At 56.9% G+C, this 17,136-nt stretch overlaps 1 pseudogene; it reads right to left on the reverse strand.

The window, feature by feature from the left end:
- Positions 1–17,136, reverse strand: part of LOC100081524 — a 32,414-nt pseudogene that overhangs the window by 5,673 nt on the left and 9,605 nt on the right.

Consider the following 17,136-nt stretch of genomic DNA (forward strand, 5'->3'; position numbering starts at 1 on the left):
CCATCAGTTCCCTCATCTGTAAAATACGGATTACGACCGCGAGCCCACGTGGGACGGGGACCGCGTCCAACCCGATTTGCTCGTGTCCACCTCGGCGCTCGTACGGTGCCTGGCCCTTAGCGAATGTCACGATCATTGTCATTAAGTGACTTGCCCGAGCGGGTCCCGCAAGCAGACAAGCGGCAGAGGCGGGATCGGAGACCCAGGTCCTTCCGCCTCCCGGGCCCGGGCTCTAAGCCGCCAGGCCCCGCTGCGCCTTGCCCCCAGAGTCCTCCCCGAAACCCTGCATGACGCCCCTCCCGAGCCCCCGCCCTACTCCTCACCCCCCTCCCCCGCCTTTCCCTCCCGCCCCCCGCCCGCCGGCGGCCACCCAGGCCGGCCTCACCTTGGTGATGCCGCAGGGCGCCGACGTTCTCAGCTGTAGGAGGTGGTGCCGTTTCCGGTCCCCCAGGCCCCGGCCAGGAGGCAGCCGATGCCCTCGACGCCATGCCCGCGGCTGATGGGCGTGCTTCGGCGGGGGTGGGGCTCCCGACAGCCGGGCACAGGCGTAGTAGTCGCCCACCGACTCCACCATGGGAGGAGATGACCCCGGCGATGATGCCCGAACACCCCGGCCCAGGGCTGATGGTCGGGGCGCCCCACTGCCCTGGGGAGGCACAACGGGGATGTTCCCGCCGCACTCACCCGTCCCCCACAGCCCTCGTCGACCCCACCCCCAGCCTGGCAGCTTTTTCCGGTCCCGTTCACCGCATGTCGTATTTACTGAGCGCTTACTGTGTGCAGAGCGCTGCGCTAAAGAGCTTGGGAGTACACCATGACAGTAAACTCATCCTGCCCTCAACCGAGCTTACGTTCCAGCGAGGCGCGGAGAGCGAGCCCCCAGATGGCAACCGCCATTTCTTGCCGAATTTTGAAACGCTCTGAGGGGATCGACGCCCTCCTCATTCTTCTGGACTCTCCCAAGCGCTCACATCCGTAGAGTGTTCGATGCCGCTAACGGACGGAGCGATCGCCCACCGGGTACGGAACGCGGAACACGGGGCCCGGGGATAGGACGCTGCCTTTGGTGTCCGTGCGAGCCAGGTAGCCGTAGGCCGAGGGGTCCGTGGGGAAGGTGTCGGTGACCGTGAGCACGAAACAGCACCATCCAGGAGATGGAGAGGCCCAGCCAGCACCTGGTCAGGGACGGCAGAGGGTGGAGAGGCCGGGTGAGGAGCGCAGACGGGAACGGGGAAATAGACACACGGGAGACTTGCCGACTCGGCCACTCGGAGAAGCTTCCCGACCTCTGCGTGGCGAGAGGCCGGGCCTGAGACTCGGAAGGACCTGGGTCCTAATCCCGGCTCCGCCGCTGGTCCGCCGTGTTACCCGGGCCAGGTCGCTTCGCTTCTCCGAGCTTCATTTCCCCTTCTCTGCCAAGTGGAGATTCCGATGCCCGTTCTCCTTCCTGCTTAGACTTGGAGCCCCCGTGTGGGACTCGACTGCCTTCTATCTACCCCGGCGTAGGATACGGTGCTCGACACGTAGTAAGCGCATAACAGATACGATCATCATCGCTATCGTTGTTACCGTTCTGGATCCCGGCTGTTCAAACCCGGAAGGGGCCCCCTTTTCCCTGCCCCCCACCGGCAACATTCGAAGAGCGTTAGGCCAATCACCGATCAGTCGATCCATCGACTGTGTCTAATGAGCGCTCACCGCGTGCACGGCACCGAACTAAGCATTCGGGGGAGTACAACGTAACGGAGTGGGCAGACGCACTCCCCGCCCACGGCGAGCTTCCGCTCCTCTCGGCCTGTCTCTGCTCGGCTAAGGAGGCGGTCTCAAAATCGGGCTACTTCCTAGCCGCGGGGCCCCGCTCTAACCCCGGGTCGGGGTCGGCCCCGGTCCCTCCACCCGGTGCCCACCTCCGCGTCAGACGGGCACCCCCAAGTCACGGAAAACTCAAGCCGGGACCGTCACTTGCTCGGCGACGGTGGGGTCCGGGATTTCCGACGCCAATCAGGCGATACCTCTCCGTCTCACCTCTGCGGTCGGCATGAAGGCCGGTACCTACCGGTCAGGGGCGGCCCACTCCGGGTGATCCGGACGGCCGAACCGGCCTGGGTGATCTCAGTCCCCCCCCCCCCACCTCCTCCCGCTCGCTCGTCTTCGTCTTCCAGAGAGGCCAGATTGACATTTTGAGAAGGGCGTTATAAAAATAATAATAATAGCAATAACGAGATCCGTTAAGCGCTTACGACGTGCCAAGCTGTGGGGCAGACCCAGGATCGTCAGGTCCCACATGGGGCTCACAGTCCAAGTAGGAAGGAGAGCAGGTATCAAATCCCCATTTCGCAGAGAGATGAAGAGACCCGCCCGAGGTCGCGCAGCAGAGAGGTGGCGGAGCCGGGCGGGGGACCCAGGTCCTCTGACTCCCAGGCCTGTGTCCTTTCCACTAGGCCACACCGCTTCTCAGGTCTTTCCCCAGGCTTTCCGAAATCCCCGGTCCTCTGCGGAAACCGGATGCCGGTCCGGCGAGGGGGCCGTATTAACATTCCCGAGCTCCGTCAGCTCCTCGGAAACCAGTGAACGAGGGTAATAATAATAATAATAACGTTGGTATTTGTTAAGCGCTTCCTATGTGCCGAGCACCGTTCTAAGCGCCGGGGTAGACACGGGGGAATCAGGTTGTCCCACGTGGGGCTCACGGTCTTAATCCCCATTGTACAAGGATGAGAGTACTGAGGCAGCAGAGAAGTTAAGTGACTCGCCCACAGTCACAGCAGCCGACAAGCGGCAGAGCTGGGATTCGAACTCATGAGCCCTGACTCCAAAGCCCGTGCTCTTTCCACTGAGCCACGGTCTCTAGGGAATCCCTTGCCTAGAGTTTCGCTCCCAGAACACGCCTTTATTCAGCCACCCCGTCGCCCAGGTCCTTTCCCCCCGGCGGCGGAAGGGTCGGCAGCGACGGCAACCGGAGGAGCAGGCCGCACATCCTGTGGACCGGGCGACCGTCGGGTCTCGCCAGCCGGGCCTCCGCCAGCCGCCCCCAGGCGAGGCCCGGCTCGGGGCACGGCGGGGCCCCCGGCTTACGGGGAAGATCTGGAAGAGGTAGATCCTGGGACACGTGGTACTTCTTGGATCGGCTGTAAGCCGGAGTTGGCACCGGGATGTTTTTCAGGTACTGGGAAAACAGCACGATGAGAAAGATGGTCCTAGCGCGGGAAGGAACCACGGGAGAGCTAGTCATTCCAACGAGGCATCCCTCGAATTTATTTCTTTATTCATTTATTCATCCGTTCATCGTATCCGTTAAGCACCTACTACGTGCCAGGCACCGCGGGATAGATACGAGGCGGGGAACGTGTCTGTTATATTCTCGAATTGTACTCTCCCAAGCTCTCGGGACAGTGTTCTGCACACAGTGAGCCCTCAATAAATATAATCGACTGACGGACGGGATTATCAGGTTAGACCCGGTCCATATCCCACATGGGGCTCACAGTCTCTCCCTGCCCACAGAGAGCTTACAGTCCAGCGGGGGAGACATTTTAATAAATAACCTATAACATATCATTTAAAGATACGTACGTAAGGGCCGTGGGGTTGGGGGAGGGGTGAATGTCAAAAGTCCAAAGGCGCAGAGGCGACGCAGAAGGGAGAACGAGACGGGGAAAAGGGGGCTTAAGCCGGGAAGGCCTCTAGGAAGAGATGTGACCTTAATCATTCTCTGAAGGTGGAGAGAGGGTGGTCTGGTGCACACGGACTGGGAGGGAGCTCCAGACTAGGGGAGGGATGTGGGAAAGGGGTCGGCGGTGAGCTAGACGAGATCCGGGGACAGCGAGTGAGATGGTGCTCGAGGAGAAGAGTCTGCGGGCCGGAGTAGGAGATTAGTGAGGTGAAGTAGGATGGGGCGAGCTGGTGGAGCGTTGTCACGACGGATACGATCTAATGTCCGTTGCAGCCGCTCTTAGCCGGGGTTGAGCCGGGACAGTTGAGCGAACGGAACGTCAGCCCGCCGCCCGGAGGTCCCCCATCCCGGCTCCCGCCGCCCCCGCCCCGACGGGGCTCGACTCACAGAGCGGAGATCCCCCAGTGGATCCCGGCGTCGTCCCCTGCCGAGTCGAAGAGAGGCAGAGCCACCAGGGAGATGGTCGGGGCGATGGTCAAGGGGCCGATGAACCGGATGAGGAAGCCGATGAGGCCGGAGAAGCCCACCAAGATCTGGACGCAGGAAGCCACCATGATGGCACCCTGTAGCTGGGGGAGGCAGAGGGGCGAGGGACGCCCATCGACTCGATGACGAGGCAGCGTCGTGGCCTAGAGACTAGAGCACGGGCTTGGCGGTCGGAGGGACCTGGGTTCTAATCCTGCCTCCCGTTTCCTATGTGACCTTGGGCACCTCGCATTACTTCTCTGTGCCTCAGTTACCTCATCTGTAAAATGGGGATTAAGCTCGTGGGCCCCAAGTGGGACGGGGGCTGTGTCCAACCCGATTAGCTTGTATCTACCCCAGTGCTCAGTACAGCGTCTGGCCCACGGTAAGTGTGTAAAAAATACCGTTAAAAAAAGCTGAATCTAGGAGCCTCCGGTTCTGACATCCAGCAGCTCGGACCTGGCTCACCTCAGCCCGAGGCCTTGGAAACTCAGCGCACACGACCGCGCTATCCCTTCCTGTGGATTCGGGAGACTCCCCCACCCTGCACCCCACTTCCCCTTTCTCCCCAGAGCTCGGAAGAAGCAGAGTAATAGCTGTTTTATTGTTTTAACGGTATCTGTTAAGCACTTACTAGGTATCAAGCACCGTTCTAAGCGCTGGGGTGGCTAAATCAATCGGGTCAGACACAGTCCCTGTCCTACGTGGGAGGGAGAACAGGAATCGAATCCCCATTTTATAGCTGAGGTAACTGAGGGGCTGCGAAGTGAAGTGACATGCCCACGGGGACCCAGCAGTCAAGTGGCAAAGCCGAGATTAGAACCCAGGTCCTCTGACTCCCAGGCCTACGGTCTTGCCTCTAGGCCACGCTGCGTCAGCTCCGATGAATAAATCAGAACTGGGAGGCAGGGCTGAGTCCACCCGTCGCCCGTCTTTCACCCCCGCCCTCTCCCTCGGCTGCTGTGGGATGGAGACGTCCTGTCACCGGGCAAGCGGCATCCCCACGGCCTCTCTCCTGGCGACCGACACCGGCTCTGATCCCGACTCGTCGCACAGAAGGGAGGGCAGGGGAGGCGGGGGGGCGGTGTTACCTGCACGTCCTCTTGGTGGAGGGCCCGGTCTCTCCTTCTCACGTCAGGGCTCCTTTCTGAACCGGAAAACCCCCTCCAAACCTTCGCTCCCTTCTCCCGAATCTACCAGCCCTTCAACGAGTCAGCCCCAAGCCCCCCAGAAAGCCACCCCCCTGCCCGTCTCTCCTGTGCCACCTGCATTCTGGAGCCGGATCCCAAAGGACCATCCAAAACAAGATAGAGGGAAAAAAATCTCTTCTGGGTAAGGACTTTTTTTTCTTTTAACGGCATTCGTTAAGCGCTTCCTGTGTGTCAGGCACTATACTAAGCACTGGGGTGGGTATAGGATAAAGAGGTCGGACACGGTCCCTGTCCCACAAAAAGCTCAGAGTTTAAATCCCCATTTTACAGATGAGGTAACTGAGGCACAGAGAAGTTAAACGCTTCCTATGTGCCGGGCACTAGACTAAGTGCTGGGGCAGATCCACGGTCCCACATGGGGCCCACGGTCTCAATCCCCATTTTACAGATGAGGTAACTGAGGCCCGGAGAAATGAAGAGATTTGCCCAAGGTCACACAGCAGACAAGTGGCAGAGCGGGGATTAGAACCCAGAACTTGCGAACGGATCGTCGCATCAGGGGAAGGTGAGGTATCGACTCCAGGGCCTTCCACCCCTCTGAACCCACCCCGCCTAAGTGTGAAGGAGAGACGAACCAGGGAACTCCTTTTCGAAGCCCACTTCGGGAAGCTAGGAGACAGACACGCACGGAAACATACATAGACACATAATCACCTAGAAAGATAGACAGCTACGTAGATATAGACGAACCTACAGAGTCACATAGAAAGAGCGATACCTAATAATAGTCGTTGCATTTGTTAAGCACTTACTATGTGCCAAGCCCTGAAGTAGATACAAGATAACTAGGTCAGTTACAGTCCCCGCCCCTCAATGGGCTCACAGTCTAGATTCGTGGCTAGATAAAGAGAGAGGGAGAGAGGGAGATAAATAGAGAGAGAGAGAGAGAGAAGGAAAAAAAAAGGCAGAGAAAGAGGAAAAGAGAGGGAAAGGGATGGGGGAGAGATGGGGGTCGGGAAAGAGAGGGAAAGGAAAAGAGAAGGAAAGAGAGAATGGCAAATAGAGGGGGAGAGAGGGGGAAAGGGAGAGAGAGGAGAAAGGAAGAGAGGAGAGGGAGAAAGGAGAAGAGGGAGAGAGGGGAAGAGGGAAAGAGGATGGAGAGCGAAAGGGAGACAGATAAAGGGAGAAAAGGAAAGAGAAAATCAGAGAGAGAAGGAAAGAGAAAGGTAAAGGGATGGGGGAGACAGAGAAAGGGAAAGGAAGAAAGAGGGAAGCGGGGGGGGGAGAGGACAAAGGAGAGAGAGCAAAAGGGAAAGGGAGAGAGAGGGGAAGAGAGAGAGGGAAAGCAGGAGAGAAGGAAAGAGAAGAGACAGAGTGAGAGAGAGAGAGAGAGAGAGCCTTCCGTGGCTCTGTGGCTCTGTGACTTTTCATGGCTCTTTGCATCTTGGTTTCTGTAGGAACAAGGTAGGACGGAAACCATCTCCTCCTGCCCCGCTATCTGGGCCCGAGCGGGAATCCACCAGATTCTGTCTGGTTGGGCAGCTTCTCCTTGACCCCTTAGAGTGGTGGGTGGGACTAGAAACGGCCTTGGATTCATCCCCTCCCTCGCCCCCGGGGAGCCTCTCGTCCTCCACCTCCAGCGACACCCCCGCCTCGTGTTCCACTCCCCCCGCCTCGCCATCTCTCCCCCCGGCCGGGGCAATCACCTCTCTCATCCGCTTCTGCCATTCTTCCGTAAATTCCGGGGAGCTGGCGTTCACCAGGGTGGCATTGAGAGTCCAGTCGGGGCACTTCCAGGCCGGGAGGGAGAGCATGGCCAGAGAAGGGGCCACAAACGCAAACGTCCCTCCCTGGAGAATGGGCAACCTGCGAAGACCAGGCCAGGATTTGGCTCACGTGTGCTCGATGAATTGCAGAGGGCACCCCCATCTGATCGACCGACTCTCTTTCACCCTCCGAAGGGCTCAGTACAGTGTCCTGCCTGCAGCTAGCACTCCATAAATACCCCTGACTGAGTGGCGATTGATCGAATCTAAAGCCCGTGGGAAGAGGGCAGGGAGCTGGACGTGGGCGCCTCAGCTGAGCAGGGGTCATTCATTCCATCGTATTTCATTCGGTCGTATCTACTGAGCGCTTACCGAGTGCCCATCACTGCACTAAGCTCCTGGAAGGGTACAATATAACAATAAACAGTCGGAGTCCCGGCCCACAGTAAGCTTAAAGTCTAGAGGGAGGCCCACGGAACGATGGTCTACAGGGCAGCGAATGCGTCTGTTAAATTGTCGTGTTGTACTCTCCCAAGCGCTCAGTACAGTGCTCTCTGCACACAGTAAGCACTCGGTCGATACGATTGAATGAACGGACACATTCCCGGCCACAGTGAGCTGACAGTCTAAAGGAGCTTCCCATCCGATCGATCATCGCTCATCTCACTCGGCGGTATTTACTGAGCGCCTGCTATGAGCAGGACACTATACTGGGTACATTAGAGTCGGCAGACGAATCTATCGGTGGTATTTATTGAGCGCTTACCCTACGCGGAGCACCGGGCTTGGGAGAGCACAATACAACAGAGTCGGTAGGTGCATTCCCGGCTCACAAAGAGTGTAGAGTTTAGAGGGGGGAGAGGGGTTTTAAAATAAAGTACAGATATAACAATAATAATAATTAATAATAACTGTGGTATTCGTTGAGCGCTTACTACGGGCCAAGCGCTGTTCCATGCGCTGGTAGATTCAAAGTAATCAGGTTGTCCCACGTGGGGCTCACAGTCTTAATCTCCACAGATGAGGCAACTGAGGCCCAGAGATATGTACATAAGTGCTTGGGGATGAAGGTGGAGTGAATAAAGCGGGTAAATCTGAGAGCAAGGGCTACACAGAATGGAGAGGGGGTAGGGACGCAGATCCCTTTGCTCAAGGAGCTCACGATATATTCACGTCACCTTGTTTACAGTCCACTCGAGTGAAAGATTCTGGAGGCAGCTAAACTAGCTAAACTAGCCAAACTAGGACACTCCCCCCCACCTTCAGAGCCCTCCCGAAAGCTCACCTCCTCCAGGAGGCCTGCCCAGACCGAGCCCCCCTTTTCCTCTGCTCCCCCTCCCCTCCCCGCCGCACTTGTGTATGTAGGTACGTATGTCGTATTCTATTTATTTTACGAATGATGTGTATATATCTACAATTCTATTTATTTATGCCGATGCTATCGATGCCCGTCTCCTCGTTTCGTTCTGTGGTCCGTCTCCCCCCTTCTAGACCGCGAGCCCGTCGTTGGGTAGGGATTGCCTCTGTTGCCGAATCGTACTTTGCAAACAGTACGGTGCTCTGCACACAGTAGGCGCTCAGTAAATACTACTGAATGAGTGAATACCACCTCTGCTCTACCGTACTCTTCCGCGTGCTCAGTACAGTGCTCTGCCCATAGTAAGCGCTCAAGAGATGTCACCGGTCGACTGGTCCCGCCTCATTTCCCCTCGTCCCTCCTCGGACCGTTCCTTTCCCGTGTCGCTCCCGTCCCCTCTCCGTACCCGTCCGGAGTCCTGCCCTCTGCCCGGGAAGGGCAGAAAGGTCGTCGTCTCCCCTTTCCCTGGCGGGCCAAGGTCCCGTTGGATGAGTTCAGATTAGACCTGTGCCCAAGGCCCGAGGCACGGGTCTTGCCACCTGCCTGGTGGAGGAGGAGGACTCTCCACTCCCTCATCTGAGATATGCATTGGCGACGTTGGCAGCGGCCCTCGCCAACCCTCAGAGCAGCAGATATCCCTTATCACGAGGCCACGTTTATTACCTCATACGATTTTAATGGAGCCTGGATGGCCACAGTCACCTGCTACGGTGGCGCTTATCGAAAATCTTCTTGCAATCCCCGGCGCTTTCGTCTCGAGGAGCCAGTCGGACTGACGTTCCTCGGGGTGGAAGGAGGGGGCGAGGCGGGGCTGTGCCCCCGGAGCCTAGGCAAGGGGGCCCGGCAGGAGCCGATCTGAATAATAATAATAATTATGGTGCTTGTGGCGTGTGGTGATAATACGGTAATCATAATAGAAGAATAATAATTATATCCCTAATACGATATAAGCGCTTACTATGTGCCAAGCACAGTTTTAAGCGCCGGGGTAGGTACGAGGTGATCGGGTTGTCCCACGTGGGGCTCACGGTCTTCACCCCCATTTGACAGATGAGGGAATTTAGGCACAGAGAAGTTAAGTGGCTTGCCCAAGGTCACACGGGGTTGGAACCTACGTCCTCCGACCGCCAAGCCCGGGCTCTTTCCACTGAACCGTGCTGCCTCTCACCCTGCTTGGGGCTCCTGATCTCTCACTCAACCCATAAGAGGTATCTTTTGAGCGTTCACCGCGTGCAGAGCACTGGACTCACCGCTTGGGAGAGTACGATGTAACAATATAGCAGACACGCAGTAGTATCTGGTCATCTTGAGAAGCAGGGTGGCTCAGCGGATAGAGCTCTAGGCGTCAGAAGGACCTGGGTTCTAATTCTGGCTCCGCCGCAGGTCTGGGGTGTGACCTTGGGCAAGTCGCTTCACTTCTCTGGGCCTCAGTTCCCTCATCTGTAAAATGGGGATTCAAAGCGCGAGCCCCGTGCGGGACAGGGACCGTGTCCAACCTGATTAACTTGTATCTACCCCAGCGCTCTGAACGGTGCTCGGCACATAGTATTCGACGGGTACCGTAATTATCATTATTTCCTGAGCACCTAGCGTGAGCAACGCGCTGTACCGAACGTTTGGGAGAGCACCGCAGAAGGTCGAGAGAGCTCTTCCCTGCCCACAGGGAGCTTGATGCAGCCGGGGCTTAGACCCCTCCAGGGCCGGCAACCATCACAGCGGGGAATGGGGTACCCTTCAGCCAGCCTCCTGGCCCAGAGCCCGGGAGCTTATTCTGTCCCCGCTGAGGCAGGGTCACCTAACTCTGTGCAAAACCCACGGATGGAGGGACCCGGAGGGAGACAGTGAAGCCGAAGCCACGGGGAAGCGGCGTCGCCTAGAGAATCAAGTCCGGGCCTGGGGCTCGGAGGTCTTGTCTTACGCCGGCGAGTCGTCTCCGACCCGGGGCGACGCCATGGACGCGTCTCTCCCAGAATGTCCCACCTCCATCTGCAGTCGTTTCGGTAGTGGATCCGTAGGGTTTCCTCGGTAAAAATCCAGAGATGGTTTTACCGTCGCCTCCTTCCACGCAGTCGACTTGAGTCTCCGCCCCCCGACCCTGTCCCGTGACGCTGCTGCCCAGCACAGGGGAGTTTTGACCTGTAGAAATGGCCTGCCACTCGCTAGCCACCGGCCAAGCTAGGAATGGAACGGACAGGCCTCTGCTTGACTCTCCCTCCCGTAGTCGAGCCTGGGAGGGTACCGGAAACTCTCCGGGTGCCACCCTGGGATGGGGAGTCAGAGGACCTGGGTTCTAATCCCGGCTCCGCCCCTTGCCTGTCGTGTGACCTCGGGCCGGTCGCTTCACTTCTCTAAGCCTCGGTCTCCTCAGCTGCCAAATGGGGAGTCCCTCCCTGTTCTCCCTCCTACTTAGACGGTGGACAGGGACAGCGTCCGACCCGATTGAGGCGGGGCTCGACCCGAGGTAAGCGCTTCGCAAATACCATTCAAAAGAAAAAGAAAACCCCACTTACCTGACCCCCAGAAACACCTGCAGGAGGGTGCAGATGCCGGAGACGAAGAAAATGGTACTGATGAGGTGGCTCTGGGTCAGGGGGTCGTGCTGCAGGCACAGGTTCTTGGCGAGGATGAGGGGCACCGCCACCAGTCCGCCCAATGCCGTCAGGTAGTGCTGCGGGCGAAGGAGAGACACCGGCATCACCGGCTGCTGGAGCTTCAGCATTGGGTTAAGCACCATCCGTGTGTCTATCCCCGAGCCGGGCGCTTGGGCGGATATGACCCGATCGATCTCGACACAGTCCCTGACCAGCCTGGGGCCTCACCGTCCCGGGAGAGGGAGAGTGGGCGTTTCGTCCCCATCTTACAGAGGTGGAAACCGAGGCCCAGAGAAATCAAGTGACTTGACCAAGGTCACAAAGCAGTCAAGCCAGCCCCAGACCGAGAACCGCATGCGGGACGCGGACGGTGTCCGATCCGATCAGCCTGTATCTACCCCAGCGCTTAGAACGGTGCCTGCCACGTAGTAAACGCTTAACAAACACCTTAAAAAAAAAAAAAAGTGGCCAACACATCGTCCTTGTCCACCATCCAGCCCTCGAAAGGCTTCCCGTCTTCGGAGGGAGATACCGGAATCCCCAACGCATCAGCCAAGACAATAAGCCCGATGTAAAGGGGCAGAGACCACCCGGAGGACAGACCACGCCTCTGAGTTTGGAGACGTCGACGGCTACTGGAGTGATTCGGGGGGTGTTTGGGCGTGAGGGGGTGGCTGGGGGAGGGAATCACGTTCAACCGGGGTTGGCGTCATGGGGCGGGTGAGATTTTCAAGAGTTTAGGGTTGGGTTGGGTGAAAAAGAGAAAGGAGGGTGGTTTAACAAAAGCAGAGCGGCCCAGGGAGAGGCGGCGTGGCCTGGTAGCGCCTGGCCGTCGGAGGTTCCGGTTCCGGCTCCACCGCTTGCCTGCTGTGTGACCTCGGGCGAGTCATTTGGCTTCTCTGGGCCTCGGTTGTCTCACCTCTAAAGCGGGGATTAAGAATGGGAACCCCATGTGCTTCAATGAGATGTTCATCCCCTCGATTCTATTTATTGCTATCGTTCTCGTCCGTCCGTCTCCCCCCGATTAGACCGTGAGCCCGTCAGAGGGCGGGGACCGTCTCTATCTGTTACCATTTGTCCATTCCAAGCGTTAAGTACAGTGCTCTGCACATAGTAAGCGCTCAATAAATACTATTGAATGAATGAATGGAAATGTGGGATAGGGACCGTGTCCAAGCCGATTTACTTGCATCTGCCTCAGGGCTCAGTACGGAGCCCGGCCCATAGTAAGCGCTTAACATATCCCTACGTACATTTAAGCGTCGACACGGGGAGTGTTAAATGTGGTTCCCGGTGAGTGGGGTAGCTCGGTAGGAACAGAGTGTGAGCTGGGTGGGAGTGGGATGGGAGAGCAGGTGGGTCAGGTGGGGTTAATAGGTTCCAGGACCTTTCAGCCCACAGCCAGGTGTGTTAAATTATCTGAGAGCTTAGTACAGTGCTCTGCACACAGTAAGCGCTCAATAAATACCACCGATTGAGCAGCGAGAGGCAGCTCCCTAGAATGCAGGATTAGGGGGATTCAGCTCCGCCCCTCGACATCGACGGTCTACTATAGGGCCCAGCCCAGTAGAGGAAGAGTCCTCCGCTGGGCTCCCAATTCTTCAGAGCCGGTAAGGCTCTTCCTCAGTCTAACCTAAGTCCTCTGTGCTGAAATCTTTTACGGAAGACTGGATTAGGGGCCAAACGGCACCGGGTCGGGAGTGGGGGTGGAGGTGAGATCTTAGCACCTCCCTCCTGAGTCCTCACTCTGTTTTGGATTTAAGTAGAGTCATAGTTTTTGTTGAGCATTTACTCTGTGTGTATGTGGTGGTGGGCGGGGTGGGGGCGGGGGGGAGAACTCTACTAAGCACTGGGAAGAAATGACCGGTGGAGGATTAGACAGGTTTAAAACGGACAGAGATGGGTGGAAAATGAACATTTGGAGGGTTTTTCCATCTTCTATAAGGGGCAGCCCTTACTTCAATCTATCAGGGGAATTACTGAGCTTTTACGGCGTGCAGAGCGCTGTATTAAGCAGCTGGGAGAGTACAATACGACAGAGTTGGTAGACACCTTCCTCGCTCACAAAAAGCAGCACGGCCTAGCGGATAGAGCCCGGGCCTGGGCGTCAGAAGGACCTGGATTTTAATCCCGACTCAGTTCCTCGCCTGCTGTGTGATCTTGGGCAGGTCACTTAACTTCTTTGTTCCTCACTTACCTCATCTCTAAAACGGGGATTAAGCCTGGGAGCCCCATGTGGGACAGGGACTGTATCCAACCTGACTGGCTTGTATCTATCGCAGTGCTTAGTGCAGTGCCTGGAACATAGTAAGTGCTTAACGAATACCATTTTAAAAAAAGGAGCACTCTCACTCAAACCACTAGTAGAAACTGGGGTAGGTTAATTGATTCTGGGAGTCCATATTAAGCAAGCGATAAGGGAGTGTTTATTACGTGTTATCTGGATTGCCCATAGCTCACGTCAGCTCCCCAGATAGGCCGGGACAGGTGGTTCCGTTTCCCAGAAGAGGCAAGAAAGCGCCCCGACACCCACCCACCCTCTCCCCAAGCCTCGGCCCAGGGGGCCACGAGGATCTGGTGGGGGCCGGGGGAGGGGGTTGAGGGGCGGAGAGGTGGGGGCCGGGCGACGCTCCTCTAGTGTTAACCTTCTCACTTCGCCTCCATCTCGCCCGTCTCGCCGCCGACCCCTGGCCCACGTCCCGCCTCTGGCCTGGAACGCCCTCCCTCCTCAGATCCGCCAGGCGGTGGCTCTTCGTCGCTTCAAAGCCTCCCATCTCCTCCAAGGGGTCTTCCCAGGCTAAGCCTCACTTTTCCTCACCTCCCACTTCCTCCTCTATAGCCCTGACTCGCTCCCTTTGCTCCTCCCCCGTCCCAGCCGCACAACGCTCATGTACATATCCGTAATTTTATTTATTTGTACGGACGTCTGTCTCCCCACCTCTAGACTGTAAGCTTGTTGCGGGCGGGGAATATCATTATGCCGTACCTTCCCAAGAGCAGGGAGGGGAATGAGTGCATCCTTTTTTTCTCCGGCGATGTCGGGTCAGATGCACTGGGAGCTGAGGATGGATTCTTTTGCAGTCTCCAACCATTCTCTTGGACTCCAAGACCATTGCATTCCTGCTTGGTCCCCTCATTCCTGCCTGGTCCCCTTCCCCCTCCCCCATTCCCCTGTCACCCCTCACCCCCTAGGGGTCTGCCGGCCTCAGGGGGCTGTCCCGCAGCCCGCGTCTCCTCGGCGTGATTTCAATCCTTCAGTAGCATTTACTGTGGGCAGAGCTTGGATTGGCTGCTTGGAATAATGATAATGATAGCAATCATAATAATAATGGCATCTGTTAAGTGCCTACTGCACGTCAAGCACCGTCCCAAGCACTCTGGGTAGATACACGTTAATCGGGTCGGACACCGTCCCCGTCCCACGAGGGGCTCACAGCCAAAGTAGGAGGGGGAACAGGTCTATAATCCCCATTTTGCGGTTGAGGAGACCGAGGCACAGAGAAGTGGAGTGACCTGTCCAGGGTCACACAGCAGGCAAGTGGCAGAGCTGGGATTAGAACCCAGGTCCTCTGGCTCCCAGGCCCAGGCTTTTTCCACTAGGCCGTGCTATTAGTAGTAGTAGTAGTAATACTAATGATAATAATATGTGGTAAAGACTACATTCTGCTTAAATATGAGCTCCTTGGGAGCAAGGAGGGTGTCCACCAATTTATCGTCGTCTGCCAAGCTCCTAGTGCTCTCCGTACATGACCACTCGGTAAATACCATCGATTGATTGATGATGGATTACCCAGGAAGACCACCCGGGGAATCCCCGGACACGAGGCGAGGCCGGGTTGCAGCCCAAAGTTGAGGCTGTAGAAGCCCGGGTGGGTGGGGCCCCGGTTCTCCCCTTCTCTTTGAGTTGTGTTTGCCAGCTGGAACCCCCCGCACCCCCCCCCCCCCACAAGTGGCCCGGCATCCCCTGCCACCACTGTCCGAACCGGTTCCGGCTGAGCTGGGGTTCATTTTTCAGCCCTGGAAAAACAACTGCTCTCTGAGGGGCTCTCTGACCACCACCCTCCCAGCCCCCCACCCAACCCTCCCTCAGAACGAACCGTGGCTCGGGACATGCAGGCAGAGAGCTTTTTCTACCAAAGAGACTAACAGAATCCTGCTAAAGGTAAAGGTAGGTCTAAGTGGCTGATAAAAATCAACAGCAACCGGTGTTTGCCAAGCTTTCGACTGGTGCCGGGCCGGGAGGTGCCAGATTAAGGCTCTGGCGTAAAAGACTCTTGGATGGATTCCACGCGTCTGCCGGGAGTCCGAAATCCCTTCCGTCCCCCCGGAGACTGGCTCCGGCCTCCTGTGGCCGGCCTCACCTGAATGCCCAGAAAGATGCAGAGGTACCAGGGCGGGGTATCCAGGATGGAGTAGGCCAGCTTGTTGTTGCTGGGACCAGAAGATCGGCTATTTCGCTCTGTTCCTTGGGTGGTGTCGGAGAGATCCAGCTCGTATTCCATCTGTGGGAATAGGACATTACGGCTTTTGTCGAGCGCTTACCCGGTGCCGAGCGCCGTAATATTAATAACGTGAGAAGCGGCACGGTGGAGTGGATAGAGCAAGGGTCTCGGAGTCAGAAGGTCACGGGTTCTAATCGCGGCCTCACCACTTGTCTGCCGTGTGACCTGGGGCAAGTCGCCTCTCTGGGCCTCAGTTACCTTACGTGTAAAGACCGGGGGTGAAGACCGTGAGCCCAATGTGGTACGGGGACCGTGTCCAACCTGATTAGCTTGTATCTACCCCAGTGCTTAGAACAGGGCTCGGCCCATAATAAGCGCTTTACAAGTATCGTCATCATTATTAGTTAAGTGCTTTCTACGGGCCGAGCCCTGTACTAAGCACTGGGGTAGATTCCAGATAATCGGGTCCCACGTGGGACTCACAGTCAAGTAGGAGGGAAAACAGGTATCACAATCTGTGTAAAATGGACAGAGTCCCTGCCCCACATAGGACTCACGGTCTCAATCCCCATTTTACAGAGGAGGAAACTGAGGCACAGAGAAGTTAAGTGACCTCCCTATGGTCACGCGACAGACAGGTGGTGGGGCCAGGATTAGAACCCAGGGCCTCTGACTCCCAGGCCTGTGCTCTAAGCCTTGGGGTAGATTCAAAGTAATCAGATCCGGAGGCGGTCTCTGCCCCAAGCTGGGGGCTCCCAATCTAAAAATCAGGCATCTTATCCCCATTTTACAGTCGAGGAAACTGAGGCCTAGGGAGGTTAAGTGATTTCCCTCCCAGTCCTATGCTCTCTCCACTAGGCAGTGAACGTCATCATCATGATCATGGTATCTGTAGAGTGCTTACTCTGTGTCCTGCACTGTGTACTAAGCGTTGGGACAGATCAGATCAGGCACCGTCCCTGTCCCGCCCGGGGCTCACAGCCTAACGGGGAGAGGGTGTAGACATTGTATCCTCATTTTACAGATGGGGGAATTGAGGCTCAGAGAAGTGAAGTGATTTGCCCAAGGTCCCACAGCAGGAAAGTGGCAGGGCCGGGATCAGAACCCAGGTCACCCGACTCCCAGGCCTGTGCTCCTTTGCCGAGTTCAGGCTGCTTCTCCCAGCCCATGCCACAGACCTGTGGGGCAAATCCAACCTCTGAATAATGATGATGATGGTATTTGTTAAGCGCTTACTATGGGCCAACCGCCGTTCTAAGCGCTGGGTTAGATACAAGGTGATCAGATCGTCCCACGGGGAGCTCACGGTCTTAATCCCCATTTTACAGATGAGGTGACTGAGGGGCAGGGAAGCGAAGTGACTTGCCCAAAGTCACAAAGCAGCAGATAGGTGGAAAAGTCAGGATCAGAACCCAGATCCTTCTGACAACGGGGCATGGGCTCTATCCACTAGGCCACACTGCTTCTCCACCACCGCGTTCCCCTCCCAGGTCCCCGTGAACACGGAAGTGATGCGCCTCGCCAGCCGGAGGCACGTGGAATTAAAGTACGGGACCTAATGATCAACCAATCAATCAGTGGTATTTACTGAGCTTTTAGTGTGCGCACAACATCGTACTAAGTGCTTGGGAGAGTACAGTACAATGATAGACACGCAATGAGCTGACAGTCTAAAGGAGGAGACAGACATT

This window comes from Ornithorhynchus anatinus, chromosome 10, assembly GCF_004115215.2.
Source record: "Ornithorhynchus anatinus isolate Pmale09 chromosome 10, mOrnAna1.pri.v4, whole genome shotgun sequence".
Taxonomy (NCBI): domain Eukaryota; kingdom Metazoa; phylum Chordata; class Mammalia; order Monotremata; family Ornithorhynchidae; genus Ornithorhynchus; species Ornithorhynchus anatinus.